Source organism: Papaver somniferum, chromosome 4 (genome assembly GCF_003573695.1).
Source record: "Papaver somniferum cultivar HN1 chromosome 4, ASM357369v1, whole genome shotgun sequence".
Lineage (NCBI taxonomy): Eukaryota > Viridiplantae > Streptophyta > Magnoliopsida > Ranunculales > Papaveraceae > Papaver > Papaver somniferum.
Genome location: NC_039361.1, coordinates 19971738 through 19979090, shown reverse-complemented (window position 1 = coordinate 19979090; position 7353 = coordinate 19971738).

Genomic DNA, 7353 nt, shown 5'->3' with positions numbered 1-7353 from the left:
TGAGTTACCAAAAAAAAAAAACAAAAAAAAAAAACGGACCAGTTAGACCAATCGGAATAAGTATTAACACTTGGATAACAATATGCGTGTGTTCTCCCTGTTTCCGTCGCCTTAGCAAGCATGGAATGCAGGACCCGTTGGAACTATCGTGTGATCTGCTGACAAGAAGCATGCGCTTGGATCCAAAAGATCTATTCATGCCGTTAAGTTTAAAAAAAAAAAATGGTTATTGTTATGTGTAGTCAACTGCTGGTTCCCTTGTATTTGCCAGTTTGTTGATCTAGATTTAAGTTATTGACCACTGGTTCCCTTGTATATGCCAGTGTGTTAATATTAGTCAGACCGGTATCTCAGTCATTTAGGTTAGGTTCATCTTGGCAGAGGCCTTCAGACAGATATGGGAAACACCGTTCACTTTTCAACCATCTACTTTTTTTCTTTTTCCATCTTCTTAATCTTTTCATGTGATTAGTCTGACTCCGAGTATGATGTCCATCGTGAAACTATCTTAGTAGAGATCTGTCACTTATATGAATTTTAGTATGCTTGAGTGCAAACTCGTGTACAGCAATTGGAATTTCGCATCAGGGTTCTTCCTCTTAGAGTCAATAATTGTATGCCAACCAAGGAGGTTCTTTAGTGCTTTCCAAGGTTCTGCGTAGATAGCTAGGGTCTGGAGTATTGGTTTTTATGGGTACACCTCTGATAAACCCACCCGAGATTAACTCGGTCACTTTTCAAGAATAAATTTGCTCGAGGACTAGCAAATAATAAGTTTGGGGGTATTTGATAGACACATTTTTGTGTCTAATTTGTCCTCAATGTCAGTATTGTTGGAACTCTATTTTTGTACTAATATTGTGTTTTTATGTATTTTTAGGAAATAAACATTTTTGGAAAATTTGGCTCGAAAAGTTGATTTTGGTACCCGGAGGACAAGTGTTATTCGGACTCTCGCTTTTGGATAAGGGGCAACCTAATTACTAAGGGGCACCCCCAGAACACCTTCTTCTCAAATTCAAATAAACTTTTTGGCGGGAAAATTGGTTCATCAACTGGCAGAATTTCAATCGACAAAATGAAGGTGTTGTGGTGCGATTCAATGGCTCAAACTTGGTAGGAAGATGTGATATAGCTTAAGAAACACATTTTGGGCATCGAATTCGATCGGATTTGGATGGATAATCACCAGGTGATGAAAACATCAAGAACAGTTTTGGCGGGAAAAAATTGTCTTGAACTGCCGTGACTAGGGTTGAGGATTCGAAGGTGTTCCAATGAGATTCAATGGCCCAAATTAAATGGGTTTGTTCCTAGGGCCTAGACAGAGATGGTATGGGTGTTGTATTCGGTCAAATTTAGTTAGATAATCGGTGGGAATCAAAACAGGGAAGATATTCTCAAATAGGGAAGATATTCTATTTTTGGAATTGTTGGATGGAAGAGACGTGCATGGGTTAACTCTATTGGCTGGAAACTTCTCCTACAACTCATAGATGATGCATGAAATAGATAAACCAGGAAACAATCCTTAACAAATCAGAGAAATAAAGAAAAAAAATATCGGAAAATATTCTTTTTATGGCCGGATATTCTTGGAGTTATTACAAGGATTGGAGTGACCTGTTGTGTATAAATAGGTCCCTAGGGTCGAGCAGAACGAGTTAGTCCAGTTTAGGGAGAATTGGGAGAGGTTTAGAGCACTACAGAGCAAGAAAATCCAAGTTGCAGAGATTCTGGTTCTGCTGCTGCTGCTGCGAGGAGGAAGAACGTGAAGAACAGACTCTCCAAGACCGTCGTTTATCAACAGTAACATCGACTGTCTGTTGTGGGTCGTAGTTCTTCAACGACAACAACACTTCAGCTATGTTGTTGATTCTGGACGCCTTCTGTGGGTCGCAAAGTTCTGTTTTACATCAATTTCTTTTATTTCTCTTCATTGTAAAACATCGTAGTTCTTCAACGACAACAGCACTTCAACTCTGTTGTTGATTCTGGACGCCTTCTGTGGGTCGCAAAGTTCTGTTTTACATCAATTTCTTGTATTTCTCTTCATTGTAAAACACTTTTGAGCATCAATGAAATATTTTGAGAGGTTTTCCAACATGATGAGCGGCTAAAATTCTTGGTGATTGAGGCAATGGAGGATCTATTCACTCATGTTTGATTGGTAATATTTTTATTTATAATTTCTTTAATTATTTACTTTATTTAATTCACTTGGATAAATATAAAAAAAATGAGAAAATGGTTTTCTTAATTAGTTGTGAATCAGTTTGATGTTTTATGCTTAGAATAATTCTTTGATAAATCATGCTTAAGGATTAAAACTTAATATTTGGACACCTTTTAAATTAAAAAGTGATTTAATAAGAAAAAGAGCCTAATAATTTCTGAAATATTATTTATAACCAATCAACTTGGAGTGGTAGTGAATCCTGAGCCTTAATCCTTCTAAAATCTTGTCATTACTATTAATTTCCTTCATTTATTTATTTGTTTAAATCTTAAAAAAAAAGAGTTACCTTCACAAGTTCGAAAAGAACCCAGTTTTTACCACTATCTACAACAACATTTGAAAATACATCATCTAATCCTTTGCATAATTCTATATCTATTGATTCTCTTCCTCTAATCGAAGTAGCTTCTCAAAGAGTTGTTAACCCAACTTTTAGGAAAATACCTCACTTAGGATTGGAGTTGTGTGCTTCAAAAATTTTAATGGATTATTTTGTGCCTAAGTATTCACCACTTGATGTGTTTGATTCGAGTGTTGTGTAGGTTCACTAAGCTGAGGAACCTTTTGAAGTTGCCGAATTCTATGTTCTCTATCCACTTCCGAGTGTAGAAAGGACTAAGTGTGGGGGAAACTTCAATAAAGTGATAGCTTCAATATTTATATTTTGTGCTAATGTTTTTGTAAAGCTGTTATTTGAATTGCAGATTGTTGTTTGGAAGGATTACCAAATTTTCAGATTATTGGTGTACGGACGATAACAATAACGTCGGGCTGACAACGTTAAACCAAGCGCTTCATGGGAGGCAACCCATCGGTTTTGTATCTCTGTACCTTTTGTTTTTAATTTTCTTAGTTTTTCTTATCATATCTTGCATTCTCATCTTAGATTTTACAAAGTCCTATATCCATAATGAAAGTTTTGACGAATTCTCGTCAGAAAAAGTCTGAACGCGTACCTGTTACAAAAACAACTCTCGAGACTTCATACGAAGTACGATTTGAGTGGTTGACCCCAAATTTTAAAGAGGACAGACATACCTTTCTTTTCCTATAAGAAAATTTGAATTCGGAGTCTGTTAAGTTGCAGAGATAGGCCTAGACATTTGAGTTTTTGTATTTTTCCAGAACTTTTTCAGATTGTATGTCTGTCAATCCGGAGGCCATAAATGTCAGGACGTTTATTTAAATACTGTGACATTTTGACACGTTATAGAAAAGACGTAGGATAACAACTTTTGTTTAGGATGCTTTTCCTAGTTCCCTAGCCATTTGTACAGTTTTCGAGTTTTTCAGGGATGTTATGTCAGAAATCAGAATTTTCGGCTTTGAACATTGAGGACAATGTTGAGTCTAAGTGTGGGGGAGTAGTTAAGCATGTTTGGTTTGCATATAAAATAAATAAATAATAATAATAATACTCTTTGATTTTTTGCATTCTTGAGACTTCGTCTTTTGGAGTTAATTATGAGCTATTTAGGATGACACTCTAAACCTTTTTAAGGTTGAAACAATTCTTGCGGATGTAGATTGAGTTCCACTTTATCGTTCTAAAATCCTTAAATATATATGTTCATAATTGAATGTGAAACTCAGCTATGGTAGTCATTTGAAAGAGTCATCCTCGCAATTAATCACTACTGAATCACTTTCTTTTTATTTTTGTAGTTGTATGTTTCTCTAAAGTGATTTGGTGGGATCCTGATACTGCCATTGATGTTGTAGCAAGGTAATCATTGGTTGAGTATATAAAATCCCCATAGACAATTTTCTAACACTCATAAAGAGTGAGCCGAAATAAATAAATAAGGCTCCTCTTCATTTATCGACACTAATAAATGATAGGTCCGGAATTTCGGACTAATCATAGTCGATAAAAATAAAAATCATATCATCATTATATAACAAGTCAAAAAGACTATTGATGAGGTTCTTGACACTTGGATAGCAGTATGTGTGAAACGTTGTCCGTGTCTCCGTCGCCTAAACAAGCGTGGAACGTAGGATCCAAAGCAACTATCACGTACTTGCTGAAAAGGAACATGCACTTAGAGTATCTAATCATGTGGTCAAATTAAATGGGTGCTTACCTCAACTATTGTGCTATAAATAAGAATCCTTTGATGACATTCATACAAGTATTGTGGGTAACATCTTTCACTTTAGTCAACATTTGCACACTTCACTTTTCTATTTCCATGTTCTTATCTATCCATGTGATTTCAGAATGCTAGTGTTGTGGCAAACGTTGCAACAAGTACGATGACTATCTAAATAGAGTTTTGCACTCAGGTTGAATGTCACACACAAGTAATTGCTTTTGTGTGATGATTGGAATGTATATGGGATGTTTGCAGCTAAAGGACATATGCAAGCTAATTATTTGGCTTTACATTTTGTGTCTATCCTTAGTGGTTCTTCCAAGGCGAGAGATGAGAGTATTTTTTGTGGGTATATCTCTTGTAAGCCCTCACGAGACTATAACTAGTCCACTAGGGACACATAGGGGTTTAAAGGCTTGTTATACATGCTAAGTGTAACCGTTTTCTAAACGAGATGGAGTTGTTGTATTTAGGATTAGTTTTATTTAGTTTGCTCGAGGACTAGCAAAAGCTAAGTGTGGGGGAATTTGATAAGTGCATAATTCATATGATTTTAGTGTCCATTCCATACTTGCTTTAGCTATTATTCTTGCATGTATTAGTATTATTACTCTTGTTTTCTCTTATTTGCCTCTAATAGGTGAATCATCCAAAAAGGAGCTACAAAGTGCTGAAAAAAGCTACGAAGAGAAGTATTCCAAGTATCCAAGTTCCCAAGTCCAAGAGAAGTGGAAGAAGTGCGACGAAAAGGAGCAATACACTCAAAATCAAGAGCAGGGACAAATATCGATCTTAACTCATTCAAATTAAGGATTTCTCATCACCATCTTGAAGAGAATTGAAATATATAAAGAATTCAAAAAGAATGAGGTCATTCCGAGTTCAGACGAAGAAGTTGTGGCCAAAATGAGTTTTTATTGAATACCGGAGACACTAGGGTACACATACCCAAGTTCCGAAAATTTCTGCTGTAATTTGAGGTACGCGTACCGGTACGTGTACTTAGCAAGTAGGAAAACGTGTATAAACTCCTTAGAAGGCCTAAGGGCACGTTTGGGAACGTTATTTCGTTATTTTGGGTCGGGCTCTTGAACCGAACTAAATACTTGATGGCCAAGCAATGTAAACCTATAAAAAGGTATTAGGTCATGGAATCGTTAATCTCATATCACAAGTTCTACATAAAAACCTAGGTTTACCCCTTTATGGGGAAACCACCATTATTCATCTTCTTTGTAATATGAGTAGCTAAATCCTTTATTGATTAAGGATGAATTCAATGTTCTAAGCGTGAAGCTTTATTAATAATACAAACCTATTGAGAGTTTTTATCATCATCGTTTGTTTTTACCATACCTAGGGTTTATGAATGATTCTTAGATTGATTTGGAGTGCATACTAAATTGATCTATTGATCGTTATATTGCTATTAGAAGTTAGTAGATAAGTAATCGTCGAATAACTAATTACACAAGTAGAAATCGCGAGACCTTACAGAGGGATTCTGTGGAGGAATCGTGTGTAGAAACAACACCAGCAAGTAAACATTGAGCTAAGATTTTAACTACTGGTATTAACCTAATTCACAAAGCTTAAAGCATTCGATTGGATTACACCTTGAGTGAGCTACTACTTGGTGGTTCGGTTGAATGGAATCTGATATTGGAGAGCTTCCGTATCCGTGGTAAAAGGAGTTTGGGGGATAACACTGAGCTAGCTGCTATTCTACGGTTGGTGATGAATGGTTCTTACGAACAATAGATAAATATTCTAATCATGTTAACGCTTGGTGACGGCGAAGGATTCCTTGATCATCTCTTTCTTTTATTATTATCTTTTTATTTACTTTAATCAAACAAACCCCCTTGTTATTTACTTTATTTTGCTGATCAAATAACCTATCAATTACAGTGCTCTCTGTGGGAACGATCTCTTAGTACCGCTATATTACCAGTTAATTAGTGGGAAATATATTTATTAATTTGTTGTTCCTACGACAGCCCATCAGTCATGCCGGAACATGAGATGTGATCTTAATGAAATGTGTTTTTCATAAATTAGATGTATGCTTTAAATGACTCTCTCTTTGTTAATGTGTCTTATTTTGTTTTAGTGGTATGTTGTGGACTTCTATAAGAAATAAATAAAATTTTAAGTTTGTTTTAGTGAAATTATGTTACCTCGAAAAAGTCTCATACGTTAACTGTAATAGCTTCACCGATTTTAAGATCTTTGGGATTCCATGATTGATTATTTGGGATAATGCCAAATTAGAAGAAGCTTATATGATTTTGATCAACAATATCTGATAGGCGATAATAATATACTGGAGAAATCTATGACTGGGATTTCTCTGTTGGTTGTTGTGACGGCTGATGAGGATTGATTTTACAGCGGGTGAACAAGGATGGAAGGAAATAGGAATGGATATAATTTCGAAGTCAATAAGACCTGACTCCAAGCATGGATTCGCCGAACTGTTGGAGTTCTTCCTGTGACACTTTTTTATGTTAATGGACGTTGAAGTAATGAGTATCAGTCAGTTACCTTGGGAGGTCATTAAGAAAATTTTGCCATATGGGGCCAATTTGGGATTACGCTGACGTAATTTGGATATGGAGAGCCTATTCTAGTCAGTAACCAACTTTTAAATTGTACGAAGAATTTTAGCTCACGATGAGATTTTGAATTAGAGCTTAGATTCTAGGTTATGAAGCAAAGCTTATATCGCAAAAGAAATTTCTTGATCTTTTATTCGGCTGCATGCCTGAAACAGGGTCTAAGTGACAAATCATCCGATCATTTGATTTGCGGGTTATACTTCCATGCAAGTTCAGGTCAACTGGTGCCCATAAAAGCTCAACACAGCTTAATGTATTATCGTAATCTGCATATTTTAGTAAGAACAAGGTGACTATTTTTTTGCCATTTCAGAAGTTGCTTTTTGATTCCTAGAAACAAAAAAGGCAAAAACTAGTTTGGGTACACAATTTCAGAATGATTGCTAAAACTAAA